This window comes from Aquarana catesbeiana, linkage group LG02 (assembly GCF_042186555.1).
Source record: "Aquarana catesbeiana isolate 2022-GZ linkage group LG02, ASM4218655v1, whole genome shotgun sequence".
Taxonomy (NCBI): domain Eukaryota; kingdom Metazoa; phylum Chordata; class Amphibia; order Anura; family Ranidae; genus Aquarana; species Aquarana catesbeiana.
In genome coordinates this window covers 448,721,440-448,748,095 of record NC_133325.1, presented here as the reverse complement: position 1 = coordinate 448,748,095, position 26,656 = coordinate 448,721,440, and positions in this window count along the sequence as shown.

Genomic DNA, 26,656 nt, shown 5'->3' with positions numbered 1-26,656 from the left:
GTGGGTGAGTAGTGGAAAATGTGAGGATTATGTGTAGAGGTACTAAATAACCAGTTGGCGAGGTTTGTGCCCGGTGTCTTGTGATTTTCTATATCGCTCCAGAGAGTTTTGGGTGAGGTATTCATCCATTCTTTCATTTGTGATAGAATAGTGGCATTGTAGTAGTCTTTGATGTCTATGTATCCCATTCCCCCCGCGGATCTGTGTTTAATACGTTTCGTGTGACTACATCTAGATTTTTTCCTTTGCCAAACAAATTGGCTTAGGATGGATTGGAGAGATTTCAGGTAGGTAGATGAAAGTGGTATAGGAAGCGTGCGAAATATGTAGAGTAACCGTGGCAATACCATCATTTTAAAGGCTGCCAGGCGGCCTGACCATGAGAATTCATGTTTGGAGAGTTTTGTGGTTTCAGTAAGCATCATCTGTTTGGCGTCTGTGTAGTGGTGTGCGAAAAGACCTCTAGTGGATTTGGTGAGATTAATGCCGAGGTAGGGAATACTATCAGTAACGAGCCCCTTGCTCGCTCGGTTCCACTCTCCCGACACTCCTCTGCTGCTATAGAATCAGATTGTAGATCGCAACATCTGATTGCTCGTCATCCAATGCTCCGGGATTTGAACTACAGCTATGTGCCGTTCTAACCCAGTTGTGATAGCTCAGAACAAACACCAGGCAGGCTGTATGTAAGTTCAACCAGGAATCTCTTTTATTCAAAAATACAGGCTCTTTTATACACTTATGCCCCGTACACACGGTCGGACATTGATCGGACATTCCGACAACAAAATCCTAGGATTTTTTCCGACGGATGTTGGCTCAAACTTGTTTTGCGTACACACGGTCGCACAAAGTTGTCGGAATTTCCGATCGCCAACAACGCGGTGACGTCAACCACGTCTTACGAGACTAGAAAAGGCCAGTTCAGAACCAAGCGTGGCACTCTTTGGGCTCCTTTTGCTAATCTCGTGTTAGTAAAAGTTTGGTGAGAGAGGATTCGCGCTTTTTCAGACTCGTGGCTTTCAGATCGTTTTCTGCCATTCAGTTTGTGCTTGTGGGTTTGTATCTGCTCTTCAGTGCATGCAGCGAGTACTATTGACTTGTCAGTGTGTTCTTGTTCGTTCGTTACTGTTTTTCAGGTCGCTCTTCACAGGCCTTGCTGTTCTTCAGTGCGTTCTGTTACCTCGTTCTGAGCAGCCGACCGTTTTCTAGCCATGTTGCGTATACGTATTCCTTGTAGAGTTCGTGCTGTGCGGGGGCTTGGTGTTGGGGTCCTGGCCTTGACACAAGTCCAGTCCATGAACAGGGTGGGGAGGAGTTCATGGACCAAGAATTGGTTGCTTCAGCGTGACCAGTTCTCTCATATGCCTTTGCTCTGTGAGATCCATGAGAATAATCCTGATGATTTCAGGAACTTTCTCAGGATGACGGACCCCGTATTTCACCGTCTGCTGGCTTTGCTGACCCCCTATATCAGCAGGCAGGATACCTGCATGAGGCAAGCCACCACTCCGGAGCAGAGGCTCGTCGCCACCCTGCGGTACTTGGCGACAGGGAGAAGCCTGCAGGACTTGAAGTTCTCGACAGGCATCTCCCCCCAGGCTCTGGGGATCATTATCCCAGAGACCTGTTCTGCCATCATCCAGGTCCTGCAGAAGGAGTATAAGAAGGTAAGATTTTTATCCTTTAATATCACATTTGATTGTATATAATGTTTGCTAATATATTGTATTTCTCTCCTCATTCCCTAATTACCATGATTGTAATATGCTGTGAATGTCCCCTTTGTTCTCATGCATGCTGGATTTTTATGTCATTATTTTTTTAGTCCTTCATACATATTTGCCTTCCCTTACCTCCCCAGCATGCTCTCCTGCCCTATATTCACCTCATGTAGTCACTTAACAATGTATTTTATCAGCTCCATAGTAGTGCTTTACCTCAAACACCCCCTAAAATGTTTTGAGATGTGATTTGTGCTTTAAATTCAGGCAGAGTGCCAGAGGCTTTTTTTTGTGGTGTCCCCAAATCATTTTTAGTAACCCTCCCTCCCCCCAACTGCTAAGTCAGCTGATCCCAATTCTCTATCTATCCTCAATCATCTATCTGCTGACTTTGCCAAACCATACAACCTATACCCACCTCTTTTGTGGTCAGATGTATGGATGAATTCCCCAAAGCATGTAGTGCAAGGGCTTGCCTGAATACTTTCAAATGGTACTGTTTAAAGTTTTTGTATCCTATTATTATCTTGATAAGTAATAGCAGAATGTCCAAATGTGCTCAAATGTGTACAGTGTGTATTTATATCTTTGTATTATGACACTTCTTACCTGTCCAGTGGGCTGCCAATAGTGTAACTAAGGAGGGGCTGTTCCAAGTAATACACTGTATTTAGGCATTCATCTCTCAATGAAGTGGAGAGGGTTACCTGTCCAAGATTCCCCCCCCCCCCATAATGTTAGAAATGGCCCATGAGAGGGGGGGGGAGGGGGAATATGATAGGTGTGCCTTATACTTTGGTGTTGTAAAATTCCCCTTAATAAATGTTATCTGGATGTTGGCCAAGAATGTTTGTGTCTAATCTGCTTGCCATGTTTATGTTTTTTTGTTTTCCTCAACAGTTTCCTTCCACGCCACAGGAATGGCAGACTGGCCTCCCACTTTGCCCAGCGGTGGGACTTTCCTAACTGCGGAGGGGCAATTGATGGGAAACATGTCCACATCATCCCACCACCAAACTCGGGGTCGTACTATTATAATTACAAGGGGTTCAATAGTATTGTGATGTTGGCGGTGATGTCGGCTAATTATGAGTTCCTGTATGTGGACGTGGGGAAGAATGGCCGGATGTCCGATGGTGGAGTCATCACCCAGACGGAGTTTTACAGGCGTCTCCAGAATGGCAGCTTGGACTTGCCACCTCCAGAAGATAATGTGGAAGGACTCCCATTCGTCTTTGTTGTGGATGAAGCCTTTACGCTGGGGGACCATCTTAGACCAGAGGGTTTTTAATTACCAGCTGGCCAGAGCCAGAAGAGTGGTGGAGAACACATTTGGAATCATGGCCAGCCGGTTCTGCTTATTTTTGACACCCATCCTTATGGCGGGGTATAAACTTAATCATATAATCCTGGCGTGCTGTGTTCTACATAACTTTTTACGTCAACACTCTGGCAACTATGCTGGCTCAGTTGGGCCTGAGGCCGGAATTCTAAATGAAACAAGCCTGACAGTGCTTGAAAGTGGCCGTCCTGGCTTGCCCTCCCTGAGTGCCCGTGATGTCCGGTTAAGATACCTTGAGTTCTTTGCGGGTAGGGGGGCCATCAATATGCCAGACAATTTGTGAAGCCTTTATCAAATAAAAACAAAAGAAAAAAATAAATCTTTGGTGACATTTACTGCTTGTGTTTGTTTTAGCTGACCCTGACTGAAATGTGGGTAGTCCTGAAAATGGCGTGATTGTGTAACCTTATCCAAAGCACTGTTGGCTGTTATTTATTAAAGGCAAAGACACTTTGCACTACAAGTGCACTTGAAACTGCACTGAAATTGCACTTGTAGTGCAAAGAGGATTTGCCCTTAGGAAATAACCCTCATTTTCACTGAAAGCAGAAATTACATCACCACAAAAGTGTTGTAGCGTTGAGACAATAATCCACACATTCTTGATTCACAATCTTTTTAATACCTGTACAATCACATGTGCATTTCGAAAAGGTTTTTAAAACAAACCAACATGTTTGTTGTATAACATTTTTTGGGGTGGCATTATCAAAAATAAAAATATCAATTTAAGATAAAACAGGCATGTGTAAAACCAACAAGAAAGACACAAATCTTGAACTTAGAAAGTTAACATTTGGTAGAACTTGAAGGCAATATCATAGGGACTGTGTTTGATATTGCATTCAGATGGGGTGAAGTCACCCCAGGAAAAGCCAAACTTGCAAGATGCACACAATTTTGCCAATGTCAACATGTGCTAGCTGCCATCACGGGGGATCAAGGGACGTGTTTTGGGGGAGAAACCCCTTCCTCTCAGCTACTTTATTATCGAGGAAGAGGTTGCACCCCCAAAACGCGTCTATTGATCTCCCGTGATGGCAGATAGCACATGTTGACACACTGTGTGCATCCTCCAAATTTGGCTTTTCTAAAAATCGCTCAAACATTTTTAAGATTGTAGCACACAAAAAAAACAAAGGGATTTGGAGGGGTTTTAAACTCGCCCCAAAACATCAATGATGTTTTTAGTTTTTTGAATAACATCATTGATGTTTTTCTTGAGGTTTTCCAATTCTAAATTACACCCCATGATCTCCCCGATCAGGATCTGGGCACTTTCTGATGTGAAAGGATCTGGATCCACAACATCACAATCACCTAAAAAGAGAGAAACCAAACAAAAACATCCATCTCCTACCTGACCCTGTGGTCGCAGACACTCACCTGTTGTGGTGACAATTTCCACCACATCTTCTTCCTCCTCCTGCTCCGCTTGTGTTGGGGGGATTTCCCCTTCTTCCCGAGGTGGGGGGTCTCTGTCCTCCTCGGATGAGGGGTGTCCTCCGAGTCTTTTCTCCCCTATGTAAAATAAAAATGGTATACTTAGCACACAGATATTTGATGACAGAACTATAAATAGGAAACATTGCTTGGAAGTGGGGTGCAATTGTCTATTTTGGCCGAGTTCCAAAATGTAGCATTTTCAGTGTCCTTTGTCAATCTGCAATACTTTTTACCTGTTTTGTACAAGCTTCACAGATGGAGTCACCCCTATAGTATACACTGGAGCACCTGTGTTGGCCCCCTAATAAAAATGGTGTTCTTGTGTCCCACACTAGTGCTCCAGTGTCCAGATGTGAAAACAGCTGCTGAGTGTCCTCTCCTTACACAGAATCTAGTTTGCATTTCATTCTAGTAACAAACACATCTACACAACCAAATTAGTTTCATACAAGTAGGGCGTCAAAAATGTGGCCAAATGCATATGGCCAAACCAATGGTGTTTTATAGTCCGAAATAAAAATGTTTGATACGAACGAATAATGTGCCCATGAACATGAAAGTTGCCATTTAAAATGTACACTTTTAAGAAAAGCACATGGAGCAGCACGAACGTAATAAACAGAAAAAGATTAGGAACACAGGACAACTACTTACTTTTTTGCAGCACTCTGCGGATCTTTCTGTACTGCTCGTGTTCTAGTAATTTCAGGTCTGACCACCGCTTCCTGAGCTGATCTTTCGATCGTCATACCCCGAAATTCCGGTGCAGACTCCAGACCACTTTCGACATGATCTTGGCCTTTCTGACATTGGGGTTGGGGTAAGGTCCATACTTCCCGTCATAGTCGGCCTTCTTCAGGATGTCGACCATCTCCAACATCTCCCCAAAGGACATATTTGAGGCCTTAAATCGTCTCCTTCTGGATCCAGACGTTTCAGGCTCCAGCCTTTCCTCCTCCTCCTCCTCGTTGCTGTAATTAGCACGCACCTGCTGTGTATCCGCCATGTGCTCTCCCCCACTGCGCAGAACGAAAAGGGGTGGGAAATAGACTAGAAAGAACGTCAGGGGCGGGCGGAGTTAGACGCATGCGCAGTGTGTATAAAGCGTAACACGCGTGCATATTACGTACGATCTGTGAGTGGAGGAAGGAGCATCGGAGGCGCCGATCGTGATAACGAAGGTAAGATCTAAACTTGGGCCTATACTGCTTCGAAATTGAAGCCTATATTGTAACAAGATTAGGAGAGTTTGGCCTGACATCAGGGTTTGTCTCGTGTTGTGTCTTGCAGAGAAAATGGATGGCTTCAATGACTACAACTTCCTCCCCCTGTTCATAGACAAATACAGGGAGCTGCCCTGTCTGTGGCAGGTGAGACACCCCCATTATAATCATAAACAAAAGAGCCAGGCAGCGCTGGAGAAACTGCTGGAGTTGGTGAAGCCGGTGGTCCCCACAGCAACCATCCCCTATTTAAAAACCAAAATTGGTGGCCTGAGGAACACATATCTTAGGGAGCGCAAGAAGGTCACGGATTCCCAGAGGTCCGGAGCTGCAGCAGATGACATTTATGTCCCCTGGTACTATGAGAGACTTCGTTTTCTGTCAGACCAGACTGAAGTCAGGGAATCCCTCTCCACTCTTCCTTCCACTCTTCCTTCCACCCCAGCTGAGGCTTCCGATGTCCAACCTGGGCCTTCCAGCCAGGAAGAAGTGGAGGAGCCCAGCTGGAGTCAGGTATAGCATTCTTCTACAGATTTCTTGTCAATAAAGAAATGATGTTTACTAGATGTTATTATTGATCACTAATTGCTGATTGCAAAAAGTTTTTGACATATCAATAGACAGTGGTGGGCACCCAAAATTGGGACAAGAATGAAAAATGCTGGGCTCAGAATGATAGTCTGTTATATTTGTTCACATTCAATTTGCAACAGTCAGGAGGTGAAAATTGTGTGTGATTGATGAAACAAATACTAAAACTATGTCTCTTTTTCATACACAGGAAGACCTCAGCCAGGAGGAGGCTGTGGAATGTGGCAGGCAGGAGGAGGCGGGGATTAGTGGCAGCCAGGAGGAGGTGGGGCTAAGTGTCAGCCAGGAGAAGCCTGGGACCAGTCGAAGCCTGACCGAATCACAGGTTCCTCCCCTCCGCCTTCCATACAAAAGACCCAGGAAGGGGAGTCACATTCAGGATTCTGCACTCAGGCTCATTCAGGAGGCTTCTGCGTCCCTCAGAGTCTTACCCACTCCTGAAGAGGCCTTTGCCTGCATGGCTGCCACAAAACTGCAGGGCATGCAGGAGGGTCAACGCCTCATGTGTGAGCAACTTATTTATAAAGTCCTAACTAAGGGGGTGAGTGGCGAAATAACACCCAAGACCGACGTGATTGAGTTTGGACCATCCTCCTCCTCCTCCTGCTGCCACAACTCCACCACCACAGCCACAGCCTGGAAGGAAGCGTGGAAGGAAGACCAGAGAGTGATGGCCCTGGGTTCAGTCTGGTCTGACAAAAGATGCAGTCTCTTGTATGACCACAGGCAGGGGACATACATGTCATCTGCTGCTTTCCGGATCTCTGGGACTTCTGGACCAGACTGCACTCCCTTAAATATGGACTCCTCAGGCCACCAATTTTGATTGAAAATAGTTGATGTGTGCCCTGGGGGTCCAAGGCTTCACCCATTTCTGCTGTTTCTCCAGCGTTGCCTCCCTCTTTGTTTAGTTGTGAGCCCTTAATAAATGAATTTTTTTGGAAAATTATACTCTCCTATGTGTGTTTTCATCCAAAAAGGACAGTTGGTTGGTGAGGATATAGGTACATTTCAAAATACAATGCGAAATTAACAAGAGACAACAATCTCCTACAGATTAAATAGAACAACATATCAATGGTGTTGTGGTAACTTGACACACAAAACACACACAAAAATATTCTGGAGTAAAAATTAAAATACAATAAAACAAAGATCAGCCTTGAAAAAAAGACAAACCAAAAAAAAAAAAATCTGCCTTAAAACCAAAAAAAAAAAAATATAAATAATGTTGTCAGATGTGACAAATCCAAATATATTGAGGGAATCCCGATAAATAGTAAAGAAATACGTTTGTGAGAAGTCTGTGTGAATATGAGCAGCAAAACTACTTCATTCTTCTCACATTATAAAGAAGAAGAGAGTGTGCTGTATTAAACCATTTTTAACATTGCAGCCTGACGAAAGTGCTGTATCCATTCCGAACGCTAATTTTACCCGACCGAGCTGTTCCGTCTCGGAATTTATTCTGAGCATGCGTGGCACTTTGTGCGTCGGAACAGGCCACACACGGTCGGAATTGACGCGATCGGATTTTGTTGTCAGAAAATTTTATCTCCTGCTCTCAAACTTTTTGTGTCGGAAAATCCGATGGAAAATGTCCGATGGAACCCACACACGGTCGGAATTTCCGACAACACGCTCCGATCGGACATTGTCCATCGGAAAATCCGACCGTGTGTACGGGGCATTACAGTGGAGGTGCATACCTCCTGCTCATATTACTTTAACAATATACCTGTAACCTAATTAACCTAATTAACATGGGCTAATTAACTAATCCCTTTAGACAGCCTAGATGACTCAGACATGACCTTTAGTCCAAACTGGCCGTCTTGTAGCTTAGAACCCCCAATCAACATTATCACAATAGCAGAGTTAATTAAACACAAACAACAATGGGGATCTAATGACTCTTAGATCCCATACTAGAGACTTATTTACAATACACATTTTAGCAGACAACAGACAGGTAGCTGGAATTGATGACATTAGCATTTAACAGTAGGAGTCCCAATGGTAGGAATCAGTCACTATTCTAATATGGCAAATCCAGGGTCCCCAGAGTCAGTGTGTCCTGGGGGACCAGGACCCGAATCCACAGTAATACCGCCTCAATGGTCCCCAGGCATACAGCTCACAAAGAGCACCGTTCCCCCAAATGCCAGGGCCCACGATCGATTGGCAAAAGGGTAGCATACAGTCCCCTCCAAAAGTCTCTCTCCCGGCTAGGTCTGTCACACTATCCTCCGCCCATGGATAAGGATATTGGGTCTGGAGTAGATTACTAGTGGTAGCATCAATGCCCAGGTCTAGAATGTAGGATTTATGTTCATTAACTTTGTAGTAAGATAAAGTACTAAACCTTTTCAGTAGCGATTGGACCAAAGCCAGGGAAGAGTGAGGGTTTGTGATCATCATTATCACGTCGTCTGCAAATAAATTTATTTTGTGTTCTGTGGTACCAATGGTGAAGCCTGATATCCTGATATTGTAGAGTAGGATCTGACATGTTCTGCTAAGGGTTCCATAATTAGGTTAAAAATGATTGGTGAGAGCGGACAACCTTGTCGGGTGCTATTAGTGATGGAGAATGGCTTAGACAGCATCTCCGACGTATAGACCTGTGCTGATGGGGAGGAATACAGAGCCACTATGGCTGCTAGAATGGGGCCCTGAAAACCACATTTGCCAAGGGTTGCTTCAAGATATTTCCAATGGACCCTATCGAACGCCTTCTCTGCATCCAAGGATAGGAGCAGAGAAGGCGTTCTAAATATCTCAGCGTGATGGATTATGTTGATAATTCTGCGAGTGGCATCAGCTGTCTGCCTCCCTTTTGTGAAGCCTGATTGGTCCTTATGTATTATGCCGCGTACACACGGTCAGACTTTTCGTCTACAAAAGTCCGACGGATGCCGACGGACCAAATCCGGCGGAGAATTCGACCGTGTGTGGGCTTCATCGGACCTGCAGCAGACTTTCTCGGCCGAAATCCTGACGAACTTTAGATTTTGAACATGCTTCAAATCTTTCTGACGGACTCAAGTCTGGTCGAAAAATCTGCTCGTCTGTATGCTAGTCCGATGGACAAAAACCAACGCTAGGGCAGCTATTGGCTACTGGCTATCAACTTCCTTATTTTAGTCCGGTTGTACGTCATCAGGTACGAATCCGTTGGACTTTGGTGTGATCATGTGTAGGCAAGTCTGGTCGTTAAAAAGTCAGTCGAAAGTCCGCCAAAAGTCCGTTGAAAGTCTGTCGGACAGGCTGTCGGACTTTTGTAGCTGAAAAGTCTGACCGTGTGTATGCGGCATTAGAAGGGGCATTAGGTTGAGTAATCTGTGGGCTATTAGTTTGGCACAGATTTTTGTGTCCACATTGAGAAGAGATATGGGTCGGAAGTTTTGTGCAGAGGTAGGCTCTTTCCCCCGGCTTCGGTAGTGTAACAATTAAGGCACTTAGAATTTCTGGGTGGAGAGAGGAGGAGGAGGCAGCGTCATTGTGCACTTTGGTCAGATATGGTGTTAGCACAGTTCCAAATTGTTTGTAATACTCTCCTGTAAGACCATCTGGGCCAGGAGATTTGTTATAAGAAAGTGATGGAATTATATTTTTGATTTCTAGATCTGTAAATGGGGTGTTCAGGGAGTCTAGTTGTTCTGTGGTCAGTTTAGGGAGGTTGATCTCATTGAGATATGCCTCTATGTCAGGTAGAGATGGCTGTGTGACAGATGTGTCATCTTTTAAATTATAAAGTGTATTGTAGTAGTAACTAAATGCATCTGCAATAGCTTGTGGATCTATCAGTTTCTGTTTAGTAGCTGGGTGGAATAGATGGGTAATTTTGGTTTTGGAATAGTAACCTTTGATTATATTGGCCATTGCCTTTCCTGCTTTGTTACCAGTAGAGTAGTGTTGAGCTCTAAAATGCTTATGTGCTCTTTCAAAGGATTCTAGAAGGAGAGATTTTAATTCCTGTCTAAGGGAGTCTAATTTAGTCTTGGTTAATGAATCTGGATTAGTTTGGTGTTGGTGTTCTAGCGTTTTAATATCGGCAGTAAGTGTGTTTAGACGCTGTGATCTCCTGCTCCTCTCTCTAGCAGTAAGTTGAATAAGGATCCCCCTTATGAATGCCTTATGGGCATTCCAAAGAACGTTATCATTGCTAACAGATCCTGCATTAGTATTAAAGTATTCTGTTAAACGCTCTCTAATATAAGAAGAATGGATCGGTGAGTGGAGAATCACAGCATTCGCTCTCCATATCCGTGTACGGGAAATCTTCGGCGAGTCTTCTATGGTCATTGTAACCGGAGCGTGGTCAGACCACGTAATGGTCAATATCTCCGTGGAGGAGATTTTGGGCAAAGTCCATTTATCCACTAGGAAGTAGTCAATCCGAGTGTAAGAGTTGTGTCTAAGGGAGAAATAGGAGTAGTCCCTTTCGGTGGTGTGATGGCATCTCCACACATCAAATAGGTCATGAGATCGAATGAACGGTCCCATAGGGGATGTAACTCTGGTTGAGTGGGAAGAAGAGTCGATGGAGTTGTCAGGTACTATGTTAAAGTCCCCACACATGACAAGGTGTCCTTGTTTAAAGCGATTGATTTTTTTCATCAATTTGGACAGAAAGTGAATCTGTTTCTTGTTGGGGGCATATACTGATACGATGGTGTAATTATCGTTGCTTAATGTACAATTCAATGCCAGATATCTACCATTAACATCCTGAAGGCTGTCATGTAGGGTGAATGAGCATGTAGATTTAATGGCTATCATGACTCCATTTTTTTTGTCAGGACCCGAGGCTATAAAGGTGTTTGAAAAATTCTTATTGGAGCACTGAGGTTCGGCGTTGGTTTTAAAGTGCGTTTCTTGGACGCACAGGACAACGCAGTGAGAATCCTGTGCAGTTCGCCACAGAGATGTCCTTTTGGCAGGGCGATTGAGGCCTTTTACGTTCAGTGACAGAAATTTGGGCATTTTGAAAGTGGTGCGTATAGGTAGTGGAGTAAGGTACTACTTACAGTTACCCAGATGGGTAAATTGCTCGAGGAGGTTGGTTGTTGTTAGAAGTCCTGGATCCGATGGACTTGAGCTCTCGTGGATAAGGAAGGAAGGGAGAAAAACAGCAAGGTAGTTAGTGATAAACAAGAGGGTAAGGGAAAACAGGTGTCAGCAGTGTGTTAGGGACTGCTGAATGTGGCTGAGGGTAAAGTTTGTAAACTAACTGCAACGAACAGGCACTGAATCAAAGTGCTTATCTGAGATTGGATTCACAGCATCACTGATCTGGAAGTCATTTGTTGTAGTGGTGAGAATGACCGGAGTTGAAGGATTGCACGTTTGGTTTGTGGGTCACTGGGGTTGGAGGGTTCACCGTCAGGAATGATACCCCATGTTTTGAGCAATTGTATGCCCTCTTCGACGGTATGGATATTGTGGCGTGTTCCATTTCTGGTAACCATCAGCTTGGTTGGGAACCCCCATTGATATGGGATCTTATGATTATTGAGGGGTTTTGTGATTGTTTGCAGTTGACATCTCTGTTGACGGGTGTATTGAGAGATGTCATCAAAAAGTTGCAGCTTTGCGTATGGATGTGGGAGCTGTCCCAGGCCTCTGGATTGTGTAAGGAGCATGTCCTTGGTGTGGTGGAAATGGATGCGCATCAGAGTATCCCGAGGTACTTCTGCAGGTAGGTGAGGAGGTTTTGGGAGACGATGGATGCAATCGATGATCGTCTCAATCGGTGGGAGATCTGGGAGAAGTGTTGAGATCAACTTCCTAGCGTAGGAGTTGAGATCTGCTGGTAGGATAGTTTCAGGGATTCCTCTTATCTTGATATTTTGGCGCCGTGAGCGATCTTCAAGATCCGCCATTTTGGCATGCACCTAGCGGTGTTCTTCTCTGGTGTGGTCATGTGCCTCTACCAGATCATTAACTGTTTCTGTCATGACGCTCATCTGCTTTTCAATAATCCCCACTTTCTGCCCTGTGTGCAGCAGTTCTGTTTTAAATGCTGTAAACATTAAAGAAATGTCAGACTGGAGGGAGCTGTGAAGTGACATCAGCATTTCTTTCAGCATAGTGTCTATGACAGGCTGATTTGTAGTAGGGAAGGCTGCTATGGGGGAAGCTGCAGAAGGCTGTGTGAGGAGATTTTCTAATGCAGGCCTTACCTCCTGTGACTGATCTGCTGTATCCAGTCGCATCCTTGCTTTTGCAGGGCTGTTGGAGGTGGATGAGGGGCCTGAGGATAGCTGGGAGCCCAAGGAATGTGCTGGGCTGAAATGGAGGATTCTTCATCATCAGGCAGGTCAGTGTAGGAATCCTCTGTGTGCTGTGCAGTGCTGCGGTGGTCTTCTTGGATTTTATCTCCCTGAGGGAAGATGAGGAAATCTGTGATTTTTGTGGGAATCCTGTATTCTTTCCTCTTTCTAGAGGTTCCGGTCTGGTTCCCTAGGTTGTGGGGGTCTGAGGATTGCATTTTGTGGGGTCTGAGGCAGTGATTTGAGGTCCGATTCTCCATTCAGTGCAGGGGCTGTGAGATCAGGCTTCCATTTAGCTCAGCAGCTAGCCACGCCCCCCCCTTTTTTTTTTTTTTACCTACTGTTATTTGTCCCTGATCACCACCACACCAGTTATATGATAACTCTGTACTGCACTGGTGACAGTGTGTAAATAAAAAAATTCTATTTTTTTTGTTTTGATTTTTTTTTCCAAAAACAAACAAAAAAATTACAGCTTCAAAAAACTCGCCATGCCTCTTACTAAATATTTTGGACTGTCTACTTTCCAAAAAGGGGTCATTTGAGGCATCCTGATGTTTTCAGGCCTCAAGAAATGAAATAGACCGTCATCAGGATTAATCAATTTGTTAGATATATATACAGTATATATACCATAGTTTGTGGATTCTATAACTTTCCTAAAGACTAAATACACTTATTTGGGTTATTTTCACCAAAGAAATATAGCAGAATACAGTTTGGCCTACATTTATGAAGAAAGATTAGTTATTTGCATAACAGAAACAAAGAAAAATGCATTTTTCAAAATTTTCTGTCTTTTTTGGTTTATTTAACAAAGAATTAAAAACCCAGTGGTGATTAAGTACCACCATAAGAAAGCTCTATTTGTGTGAAAAAAACTGGTAAAAATGTCCTATTGGGAACAGTGTTGTCATTCAAAGACAGCGCTGGAATTGACCTGGGCAGGAAGGATGTAAAAGTGGCCAGTATTAAAGTTGATAAGCAACTATAAAACAGTTTTTTTTATTTGATTTTGGGATAAAGTTTTTACAGAAATGAATAAAAGCTGACTATTGTAAATACCCCTGTCAGTGCTAAATGGTTTGTCTTAACCCTCTAGCTGCCACTTTTGCTGAACAGCTTGGTCTGTTAAAAAAGTTGAAAAAAGACAGACTGACTGGCCAGATCACCAGGTGAAAATAAAGGAAAAAAAAAAGAAAATGAATGTAGCCACCACGTTTAGGCTGGGTTCACACTGTCGCAAAAAAAGGGGTCACACTGTCTTTGGATGTGGCTCACAGCAGGGGTCTAGTGCGTCCCTGTTCTCTGTTTCAGGGACCAATCAGGCCCGAATTTTTGCCTGAATTCGGACCTGAAACGGAGTCAAAGATGCACAGGACTCCTTTGCAATGCGCTTCGCGGCCACCCCAGATATGTGTGAACCGGCTTCATTGAAAGCCGGTCACAGTTTCCTGTCATGAGAATTGGATGCGAGGAAACCCACATCCAATTTGCATCAGTGTGAACCCAGCCTTAAGGTGGTTCTAAGGCCTAAACAGTTTTTACCTTAATGTATCTGATTTTAAGTAAAAAATGTCTTGCTAGTAATTTCACCCCCTCACAACCCTTATACCTATACTTGAGACTCCACTCGATACTGCTCTGTGCCCGTCTGTAGCGACTCTCTCCTCTTACTTCCTACCTGATTTCACAGGCCTTGCTAAGGCAACAGGAGCCATTGGCATTCAATCATGTGATGAGGGAGCAGAGGGTGGGACTGAACCACACTGTCTTTGTCTATGGATGCAGGCAGTGCAGCTCGGAGTCTGCAGTTGTGTCACAATTGGAATCAGCTTTCTATGGTGGCTCACCGAGAAGAGGAGGAGCCAGGAGCACTGGCAGGGGACCCCAGAAGAGAAGGATCAGGGCCACTCTGTGCAATTCCATTGCACAGAGCAGGTAAGCATATCATTTTTTTTTAAATAGACTTTACAATCACTCTAAGGGTTGGTAAGCTGCAATATATAACATTTTTGCTTTTGGATTCAGATAAGCGTTCAGTAACAATAGTAAAGGGTTGTTTATGGGTCATCTCCCCCGCAGCATTATGAGTAGAATTCCAACCGAAATCATTAGAATTCTGCTGTTGATAATTCTTGAATATAAATTTCCTCAGAACAGTGGAATGCAATATTTCATCTGGGCATGATATTGTAGTATGCTTCTTATCTGAATCAAACTTGACATAATGATTAATAACTACTAGATCTTATCTCACACAAACCTTATATGTTGTGCTCAGAACAGAAGAAAATAATGTTTTCTTGAAGGTAGGGGTAGCACTCATTTAGAGCGAAACAATAATGTAATTTCGGCTGCTACATACATTGAGTTGCTATTGTTTAATGTTTATGTGGGAGAAATTTTAATGTGACTTTTATATTTTTGTTTATTTCATGTTGCTGCATTTCATGATCATATTTGACATCCTGATTTGCTAATTTGTGAGGTAAAACTGGGCTTCATTTACTAATCTATGCAGAAAACCTGTGTTTGCTTAAAACGTCTAAGTGTGTGTAAAAAAAAAAGATTTTTATTAAAATACGTATACTGCATTTGTACATGATTGGGCATTTGAGATGAAAACAGCTTCACTTCAGCTCACATTCCACTTTAGTAAATCTGTTTGTTTCATAAAGTTTATTAGAGGGGTTCTAAAGGTTTGTTTTTGTTTTTTTTTTAATAACAAACATGTCATACTTACCTCTTCTGTGCAAGGGTTTTGCACAGAGTGGCCCTGATCCTTCTTCTCTGGGGTCCCTCCCCGCCACTCCTGGCTCCTCCTCTTCTCAAGTGCCCCCACGGAGAAGCGCTTTCCATGGGGGCACTCGTACGGCCATGCTCCAGAATCTTGCTGCTGCTTTTATTGCCACACAGAGCAGGAATCGGTCCTGCCCCCCAGCTCCCATGTCACTGGATTTGATTGACAGCAGTGGGAGCCAACAGCACCTGCTGCTATCAAACTATTCAATGAGGACCCAAGACAGCGAATGGAGCTGCTATGCTCGTTCCTGTTGCTGTAAAGACCGGGTTCAGGTAAGTAAAAGGGGGGCTCTGGAGGGTGCTGCACTACAGAAAGTTTTTTACCTTAATGCATCTAATGCATTTAGGTGAAAAACATCAAGGGTTTACAACCCCTTTAAACTTTATCTCACTTGATTGCTTTCACACTTTAGAAAATCTAGTACACACTATTTTACATTTTGCTCTACTACATTTATATCAGGCGAGTCTCATCTAATAAATTAAAGTGGAACTTCACTCCCCCAATCAACATCGATTATTTTTAATCCTCATGCTTCTAGCATTAGTAAATAGATAGGAAAGTATATGATATTTATTTGTTTTACATTTTTTTAACATTTTTTTTTACATTTATTCATTTACTTCCCATTTTATTTGCCTAGGCAAATTATGTCATACATCCCAGGAGTCTTCCGGAGGGGGGAGATTAGGTGGAATTTTACTCTACTATGTGCATGCTTGAGCTGAGGGCAGATGAATTTCAGGAAGTAAATGCTACATAAATAATTTACCCTTACTCAAGATATCCACGGTCAGAAATGCTGACCGGTTGTTTTTCAAACTGATTTCTCAACAAAAGAAAGCACAGAAACATGGATGGGGAATCTGCTTTGAATGTATGTATAGCTAGATTTTTTTTAATTTTTTTTTTCATTTTTGGATAATTTTTTGTTTTTGTTTTGCTGTTTATGTCCAATTGATTTTCCTTAATTTCCTGTACTGGAGATGCAAGAAGAAGTAATAGAAAATTCTGCAGGATAAGAGGAATTCCCCTCTTAGACAGTTATCACCAGAATAGGTCTTCCCCAGTGGAAGATTTAACCTCACTTGTTGTTCTGATGATGGCTCTAAAGTTTTGGATTTCCCATCACCTTCTATGTCAGTGACAATAGTCACTGGGAAAAATATAGAGCAATTAAAGCTGCTAGAATAGCCCAGCCAATCACCCAACTTGAATTCAATAGAAAATCTATGGAGAGAACGAAAGATCAGATTTAGTAAAAGAGGCCCACAGAACCTTCAAGATTTGAAGGCTGTTTGTGTGAAAGAATGGGCCAAAATTACACCTGAGCAATGCATGCGACTAGTTTCTCCATACAGGAGGCGTCTTGAAGCTGTCATTACCATACTTTTTGTACAAAGTATTAAATACATTTCACTTAGCGTGTTCAATACTTTTTCCCTGTGTCATTCCATTTTATGACACATAACTTAGTCACTTCAGCCCTGGAAGGATTTACCCCCTTAATGACCAGGCCATTTTTTGCGATACTGCACTGCATCATTTTAACTGACACCCAAACAAAATTGATGTCCTTTTTTTCCCACAAATAGAGGTTTCGTTTGGTGGTATTTGATCACCTTTGCGTTTTTTATTTTTTGTGCTATAAACAAAAAAAACAATATTTTTTATTTTCTGCTATAATACATAGCCAAGCAAAATATATAAAAAAAAAATGTATTCATCCGTTTAAGCCAATATGTATTCTGCTACATATTTTTGGTAAAAAAAAAATCGCAATAAGTGTATATTGATTGGTTTGCGCAAAAGTTATAGCGTTCACAAAATAGGAGAAAGATTTAGGGACTTTTTTTTACTGTTTTTATTAGTAATGGTGGCGATCTGTGATTTTTAGCAGAACTGCGACATTGCGGCGGACACATCTCACCCCAAGTGAGAGACTTTTTGGTGACCAGTGACACCTATACAGTGATCCATGCTATAAAAATGCACTGATCACTGTATAAATGACACTGGCAGGGAAGGGATTACCACTATTGGGCGATCAAGGGGTTAAGTGTTCCCTAGGGAGGTGTTTATAACTGTCAGGGGGACGGACTTACTGGGAAACAAGAAAGATCGCTGTTCCTGATCACTAGGAGCAGCAGATCTCTCTCTCCTCCCCTGTCAAAACGGAGATTCACCTTGTTCGCAAAGGTAGATTCCCGTTCTGCTCTCTTTCCCGCAACCGCGGGTGGCCCACAAAAGCTAGTGCACGGACCGATGTACCGATACGTCGATTCGGGCAGGGGAGCCAACTTGCCGCAGTATATCTGCGGCAGCTGTTTGGGAACTGGTTCATTTCTGAACGTATTTGTTTTGGTTTCTTTGTATGTATGTATTGCATAGGTTGTTACCAACATGTGATGAATATTGCATGACAATAGCACCTATAGAAATACATTTACCTAGAAAAATGGTGACGTGTTCAATACTTATTTTACCTGCTGTACATAGTTATAGTTATATACTGTCATAATGTAGAGTATAAGATTTCCTATCATTTGAGCCCAGTCTTGCCACACAGAGTTAATCCAGCTCTGAGCAATCCTCTTTTATTGTTCAGTGAGATAAATCTTGACAAACAAAGAAAAACTTTGTCAAATCCTCCCCCCTTGCTGTGAGTGACAGGTGATTACATATCTTGTGCACTAGCCTAAGAGACATGCATTATTTTTTAATTACCTCCCCCACTCCTTTCTTCAGCAGCTCTGCAAGGATTGGCTGTTCCACACCTCACCATTAGGGATGAGCTTCGAGTTCGAGTCGAACTCATGTTCGACTCGAACATTGGCTGTTTGCAAGTTCACCGAACAGCAAACAATTTGGGGTGTTCGCGGCAAATTCGAATGCCGCGGAACACCCTTTAAAAGTCTATGGGAGAAATCAAAAGTGCTAATTTTAAAGGCTAATATGCAAGTTATTGTCATAAAAAGTGTTTGGGGACCTGGGTCCTGCCCCAGGGGACATGGATCAATGCAAAAAAAAGTTTTAAAAACGGCCGTTTTTTCAGGAGCAGTGATTTTAATAATGCTTAAAGTCAATCAATAAAAGTGTAATATCCCTTTAAATTTCGTACCTGGGGGGTGTCTATAGTGTGCCTGTAAAGGGGCGCATGTTTCCTGTGTTTAGAACAGTCTGACAGCAAAATGACATTTTGAAGGAAAAAACTCATTTAAAACTACCCGCGGCTATTGCATTGCCGACAATACACATAGAAGTTCATTGATAAAAACGGCATGGGAATTCCCCAAAGGGGAACCCCGAACCAAAATTAAAAAAAAAAAATGACGTGGGGGTCCCCCTAAATTCCATACCAGGCCCTTCAGGTCTGGTATGGATATTAAGGGGAACCCCGGCCAAAATTTAAAAAAAAAAATGACGTGGGGTTCCCCCTAAATTCCATACCAGACCCTTCAGGTCTGGTATGGATTTTAAGGGGAACCCCGCGCCAAAAAAAAAAAAAAAAAAAACGGCGTGGGGTCCCCCCAAAAATCCATACCAGACCCTTATCCGAGCACGCAACCTGGCAGGCCGCAGGAAAAGAGGGGGGGACGAGAGTGCGGCCCCCCCTCCCTCCAGAACCGTACCAGGCCACATGCCCTCAACATTGGGAGGGTGCTTTGGGGTAGCCCCCCAAAACACCTTGTCCCCATGTTGATGAGGACAAGGGCCTCATCCCCACAACCCTGGCCGGTGGTTGTGGGGGTCTGCGGGCGGGGGGCTTATCGGAATCTGGAAGCCCCCTTTAACAAGGTGACCCCCAGATCCCGGCCCCCCCCGTGTGAAATGGTAAGGGGGTACATAAGTACCCCTACCATTTCACGAAAAAAGTGTCAAAAATGTTAAAAATGACAAGAGACAGTTTTTGACAATTCCTTTATTTAAATGCTTCTTCTATCTTCCTTCATCTTCTGGTTGTTCTGGCTCTTCTGGCTCTTCTGGCTCTTCTGGTTCTTCCTCCGGCGTTCTCGTCCAGCATCTCCTCCGCGGAGTCTTCTATCTTCTTCTCCTCGGGCCGCTCCGCACCCATGGCATGGGGGGGAGGCTCCCGCTCTTCTCTTCTTCTCTTCTTCTTTTCTTCTCTTCTTCTCTTCTTCATTTTCTTCTCCGGGCCGCTCCGCAATTCATGCTGGCATGGAGGGAGGCTCCCGCTGTGTGACGGCGCTCCTCGTCTGACAGTTCTCAAATAACGGGGGGCGGGGCCACCCGGTGACCCCGCCTCCCTCTGACGCACGGTGACTTGACGGGACTTCCCTGTGACGTCACGGGGAATGCCACAGGGAAGTCCCGTCAAGTCACCGTGCGTCAGAGGGGGGCGGGGTCACCGGGTGGCCCCGCCCCCCCCGTTATTTAAGAACTGTCAGATGAGGAGCGCCGTCACACAGCGGGAGCCTCCCTCCATGCCAGCATGGATTGCGGAGCGGCCCGGAGAAGAAAATGAAGAAGAGAAGAAGAGAAGAAGAGAAGAAAAGAAGAAAAGAAGAAGAGAAGAAGAGAAGAGCGGGAGCCTCCCCCCCATGCCATGGGTGCGGAGCGGCCCGAGGAGATGAAGACAGAAGACGCCGCGGAGGAGATGCTGGACGAGAATGCTGGAGGAAGAACCAGAAGAACCAGAAGAGCCAGAAGAACCAGAAGATGAAGGAAGATAGAAGAAAGAAGAAGCATTTAAATAAAGGAATTGTCAAAAACTGTCTCTTGTCATTTTTAACATTTTTGACACTTTTTTCGTGAAATGGTAGGGGGTACATAAGTACCCCCTTACCATTTCACACAGGGGGGGGGGGCCGGGATCTGGGGGTCACCTTGTTAAAGGGGGCTTCCAGATTCCGATAAGCCCCCCGCCCGCAGACCCCCACAACCACCGGCCAGGGTTGTGGGGATGAGGCCCTTGTCCTCATCAACATGGGGACAAGGTGTTTTGGGGGGCTACCCCAAAGCACCCTCCCAATGTTGAGGGCATGTGGCCTGGTACGGTTCAGGAGGGAGGGGGGGCCGCACTCTCGTCCCCCCCTCTTTTCCTGCGGCCTGCCAGGTTGCGTGCTCGGATAAGGGTCTGGTATGGATTTTTGGGGGGACCCCACGCCGTTTTTTTTTTTTTTTTGGCGTGGGGTTCCCCTTAAAATCCATACCAGACCTGAAGGGTCTGGTATGGAATTTAGGGGGAACCCCACGTCATTTTTTTTTTTTTATTTTGGCTGGGGTTCCCCTTAATATCCATACCAGACCTGAAGGGCCTGGTATGGAATTTAGGAGGACTCCCACGTCATTTTTTTTTTTTAATTTTGGTTCGGGGTTCCCCTTTGGGGAATTCCCATGTCGTTTTTATCAATGAACTTCTATGTGTATTGTCGGCAATGCAATAGCCGCGGGTAGTTTTAAATGAGTTTTTTCCTTCAAAATGTCATTTTGCTGTCAGACTGTTCTAAACACAGGAAACATGCGCCCCTTTACAGGCATACTATAGACACCCCCCAGGTACGAAATTTAAAGGGATATTACACTTTTATTGTTTGACTTTAGGCATTATTAAAATCACTGCTCCTGAAAAAACGGCCGTTTTTAAAACTTTTTTTTGCATTGATCCATGTCCCCTGGGGCAGGACCCAGGTCCCCAAACACTTTTTATGACAATAACTTGCATATAAGCCTTTAAAATTAGCACTTTTGATTATTCATGTTCGTGTCCCATAGACTTTAACGGTGTTCGCATGTTCGAACAAACTTTTTTCCTGTTCGCATGTTCTGGTGCGAACCGAACAGGGGGGTGTTCGGCTCATCCCTACTCACCATGATTTGGAATGCTGAAGTCATGTGGTTACTTTCCTGTCTTTTCACTGGATGTTAGAGATCATAGCAGAAGTTCAGTGTTAGAAATACACAGAGAAAATGCATATTGACAAGGGAAGTGTAGAGGTGGGCGGGGAGTCTACTGACATCACGACTCCACCCACCGAACTCCAGCCAACAGACCCACCCACAGAATATGCAGTTTTTCGGGTCTAATAACAGACAGAGGGGAGACATTTGACAGGTAAAGATACATGCAGGAGGCATGTATATCCTTATAGATAACCTCTATGGCAGTAGTTTAGAAAGGATGACATTGGGTTTACATCCACTTTAAGGTCATCACAGAGGACACGGGGGGAACTCTTTACGTCTAGAGGAAAAGAGATTTCATCTCACAGTAAGAGCTGTGAAAATGTGGAATAGAATCCCTCCAGAGGTGGTTTTAGCCAGTTCAGTAGGTTGCTTTAAAAAAGGCCTGGATTCTTTCCCAAATGTACACAATATAACTGGGTACTAACATTTTTAGGTAAAGTTGATCCAGGGAAAATCTGTCTCTCTGGGATCAGGAAGTATTTTTTTCCCCTGCTGTAGCAAATTGGATCATGCTTTGCTGGAGTTTTTCGCCTTCCCTTGGATCAACTGTGGGTATAGGATTGTGTATATGGGATTGTATGATTTTTAAATTTTTTTTTTATTAGTTGAACTAGATGGACTTGTGTCTTTTTTCAACCTGACTAACTATGTAACATATTGAGTGTTTGATTAAAAGTGACTCTGCAAGAACGCTGCCACTGCAGCCTAATACAAAGCAACCAGTCAATAAGCGTGGTGCCTAGTAAAGTGACAGATCCTCTGTTAGCGAGGGGGTCTTTGTCTGGCTCCCTCTCTAGTGGTTGGTATCCATAAGCAACCAGATCCAAGCCTGCGTTATGGAGATCTAGGGCCTGGTCATGAGGTACAGAAAGGAAGGACTTAATGAGCATGTATGAGGTCTTAGCTAGGTGCTCAGTGGGACCCCATTCTGTTACTGGGAGTGAGGCAACAGAGGTACGCTGGACTGGTGAAGTGGGCACAGACTCAGCATGTCCCTCCTAATGCAACATATACAAGTTTCAGTGTGTAGTGACACAGGACAACTCACGTCTCATAGAAACTTTATTACCGCACTCAGTGAAAGCTCATCTCTATGTTGGGGAACTGCCTTAATGTTAGATTCTTCACATGACCGCAGTCTCTATCTGGTCCCAGGTATTGATGAGCATGCTCCATGTGAAAGGTACTGCCCCGTGCACGGGTGCAAATGACCCCGCCCACACACTTGGCATAGTCGGAAAGACCTGCTCACAAGCTAATTTAGCACATGCGACATAGTATAATTCTTATCTGTAACACCGTGTCTAAGACAGCCCAGAGATGATACAGTTATTTTTGTTTAACCAGTGGGTTTAACAAAAACGAACTTACGTGATTCCCCCATCCACACACTTGATGTGGTTGGAGGAATCCTCCCTGCTGAGCTATCTTATATTATGAGGTGGGAAATCCCCCCTCCGTCAGAAATTTCTAATCAGCATTGTAAGCAATTGGTAGATTAACTCCTGTACAACCTCCCTGGCCATATATGGATCAAAATTCAGCCAGACCCCGCTGAACTGGCTGATTTCCAATCTATGTACGGCCAGCTTAAGTAAATATATGTCTTAAAAGAGATACATTCAGCATATTTATAGAATATATCAGAAAATATACAATCAGCGCAACCTTCTAAATGTATCCAATTTCTGGTTTAGTGGAAGGAGCTTTATGCAAATACAAATTCTATCCTGAAAACTGCTAAAAGGTTCTTAGTACTGCTTGGCTGTTTCCAATGGTGCTCTGAAGATTATAAAGGGAGAAACAAGTTCCTCTGCTCTTTACTGTCTTATTTCTAGACAGACAGTGAAATAATGCTGCCAAATTCTGTTAATGGGTACTTTGTTGCAATGAGCAGCCAGCTGGATTAACATGAGTAGTTAAATATCATAGGTTTTGGACTCAAAGAGGCATTGTGGAAAGAGACAGTTTTAGAAATAGGCCCCTAAAGGGGTTTTTAATCATGATGAATGGCAAGAGAATTGATCAATAATAACATTTCAAAAAATGTTTCTCAATGAACAATCACCTGTCTCCAAATAAACTCTGTGTTAGTTATTAGGGATGGGCCGAACGGACCCCTATTCGGTTTGCACCAGAACTTTCGAACACTGCGAAAGTTCGGACACGAATAACGAACCCCATTAAAGTCAATGGGACCCGAACGTCAAAAATTAAAAGTGCCCATTTTGAAGGCTTATATGCAATTAATTGGGCATACAATGGGTGTAGGGGTCCGGTTCCTGCCCTGGAAGACATGTATCAATAAAAAAAAGTTTGTGAAAAAACGTCATTTTTAAATGAGCAGTGATTTTTTTTATTTTTAAAGTGAAAGCATAAAAATGAAAAATCCCTTCCAATATAGTGCCTGGGGCCTTAGTCTACTTGTAAATTGGCAGATCTGTACCATGTCTAGAATCTGCCGCAGCAATAATTTCATTTATAAAGCCAAAAAAAAATGACATTTTCCCTGCAAACTGCCTTTATTTTGCTCAGGAACAGCTGGGGAGCCAGTGTGTATGATGAGGCCACAATGTAGTGCACTGGGAACAAGATTAGAGATTTTTTGGATACATTCTGGTGTCACTTTGACTTTGGATAGAAGTAATGGGTGCATAAAAATTGGTCTTAGGGTGTCAGTGTCGCCCTCCCACCGTAACCCTATAGAGGTAATCTTGATGAAAGCAAGAATTGGCCTTGCTGTAAAAAATTGCAATGATATGCAATTGTCAAACAGGTGCAGAAAAATTACTCTTTGGGTGTCGGGGGCACCTTCCCACCATAACCCTATAGAGGTACTCTTGACGAAAGCAAGAACTGGCCTTGCTGTAAAAAATTGCAATGATATGCACCTGTCAAACAGGTGCTGAGAAATTGGTCTTTGGCACCTTCCCATCCTAACCCTATAGAGGTACTCTTGATAAAAGCAAGAATTGGCCTTGCTGTGAAAATTTGCAATGATATGCACCTGTCAAACAGGTGGCGAAAAATTACTCTTTGTGTGTCGGGGGCGCCTTCCCACCATAACCCTATAAAGGTACTCTTGATGAAAGCCAGAATTAGCCTTGCTGTAAAAAATTGCAATGATATGCACCTGTTAAGCAGGTGCTGAAAAATTGGTCTTTGGGTGTTAATTGTGCCCATGATATCGATATCAAAAACATTCTTCCAGATTACATGATTGAACACCCTCAGAGATAGGCAGCCTCGAAGTCCTGCAGAGATTCCACATCCCAAAAAGACTTAATCAGTGACATCGGCATCAGAGGTTTCATAGCTGGTAATCAAGGACTGATTCATTTTTATAAAGGATAGACGCGTTCTATGATCAGTAACGAACATCCTGCAGCCCTGAATGCCCATTCTGAAAGCATGCTGGATGCAGTGCAACCCAACAATAGCATACTGGGCAAGTTCTGGCCAGTGGTCTATTCTCATGACCCAGTAAGTCAGTGGATCATCAGCTGGAAAGCTCTCCATCTCTGTTTCGTCCCTGAGGTAATCGTCCACCATAAGATGCAGACGCTGCCATTGGGATGTGGAAGCTGACAGCTCTGGGCGGCGAGGACTAAAAAAATTCTGAAATGCCTCACTTAGGCAGGCGCCTTCTCCAACGCTCCTCTCTTGACCTACAGAAGACTCAAAAAGATGTTTTCCACGACACTGTAACCTACTGAAGTCAGGAAAAGTGTTTAATAAAATCCTCTTTAATCTGTCCTCAAGAGATTTTATCTTCTGCACTCTCTGTGGGGACAGGATGAGTTCTGAGACCTTCCCCTTATAACAGTGGACAAAGAGGGTTGCCAACCAGTAATCATCCTTCTCCTTTATTCCACGTATTCTTGGGTCCTTTCGCAGGCTTTGAAGCATGAGGTTGCTCATGCACCTCAAATTTGCAGAGGCTTGAGAAGCAGACTCCTCGGGGTCACTCAGGATGACAGCATCTGGAACTTCCTCCTCCCAGCCATGTACTACTCCCAAGGGTCCTAGGGTTGGAAAGCCATCGCTTACAGATTGACGCATGTCTTCCTCTTCTTCGAAGCCTATGAAAGTGCCAGAATCCTCCTCCTCATCCTTCTCCCCTCTTTCCTCCTATGCATTCTGTGATATAGGAATGATGGTGTCTGGATAAAGTGGGCCTTGAGAGGAAAGGAAGTCCTCCTCTTCCTCCTGCTGTTCTGTCTCCAGTGCCCTGTCCGTAATGCCATGCAGAGTCTGCTCCAGCAGGAACACAACAGGGATTGTGTCACTGATGCATGCACTGTCACTGCTCACCATCCTTGTGGCCTCCTCAAATGGTGACAATACAGTGCATATATTCTTAATGATCAGCCATTGGCATGGGGAAAAAATCTGAGGCAGCTTTGGCCTGTTGCTGTTCTATACTGGCACAGGTACTCGTTGATGGCCCTCTACTGCATGTTTAGCCAATGCAGCATTCCCAAAGTTGAGTTCCACGTGGTGGGCATGTCACAAATCAGGCGGTTTACTGCTGGAATTCCAGCTGAATTTCAGCCAACCAAACACTGGCTGTGTATGACCGCCTGAAATGGCTACAGACTCTAATGGCCTGCTTTAGTACATCTTGCAACCCTGGGTACGTACTTAGAAAATGCTGCACCACCAAATTGAGGACATGTGCCAGGCATGGCACATGTGTCAACTTTCCCTGTCTAAGGGCGGACAGGAGGTTTGAGCCATTATCGGACACCACCATTCTAAGCTCCAGCTGGCATGGTGTGAACCACCTCTGGATCTGTCCCTGCAGAGCTGCAAGAATCTCAGCTCCAGTGTGGTTCCTGTCCCCTAAACACACCAGGTGAAGCACTGCATGGCACCTTTTAGCCTGACTCTGTGAATAGCCCTTTGAATGCTTAGGGGGTACCTGATGTTCATAGGACAATTCTGCAGAGGAGGGCATGGAGTGGGCAGAGGAGGAGGAGAAGTTCACAGGTCTGGCATCATCACCACCAGCTGTATGGAGACGTGGGGGCACAACAAGCTGCAGCACCGAGCCCGGTCCTGCATCCTTTCGAGTTGCAAGCAGCGTTACCCAGTGTGCTGTGAATATATATATATATATATATATACACATATATATATACACACACATATATATATATATATATAGATATATATATATCTATATATATATCTATATATATAGATATATATATAGATATATATATAGATATATATATATATATATATATATATCGTCCCTGCCCATGATTGCTGGACCACGTGTCAGCAGTAAGGTGGATTTTACAGCTGACTGC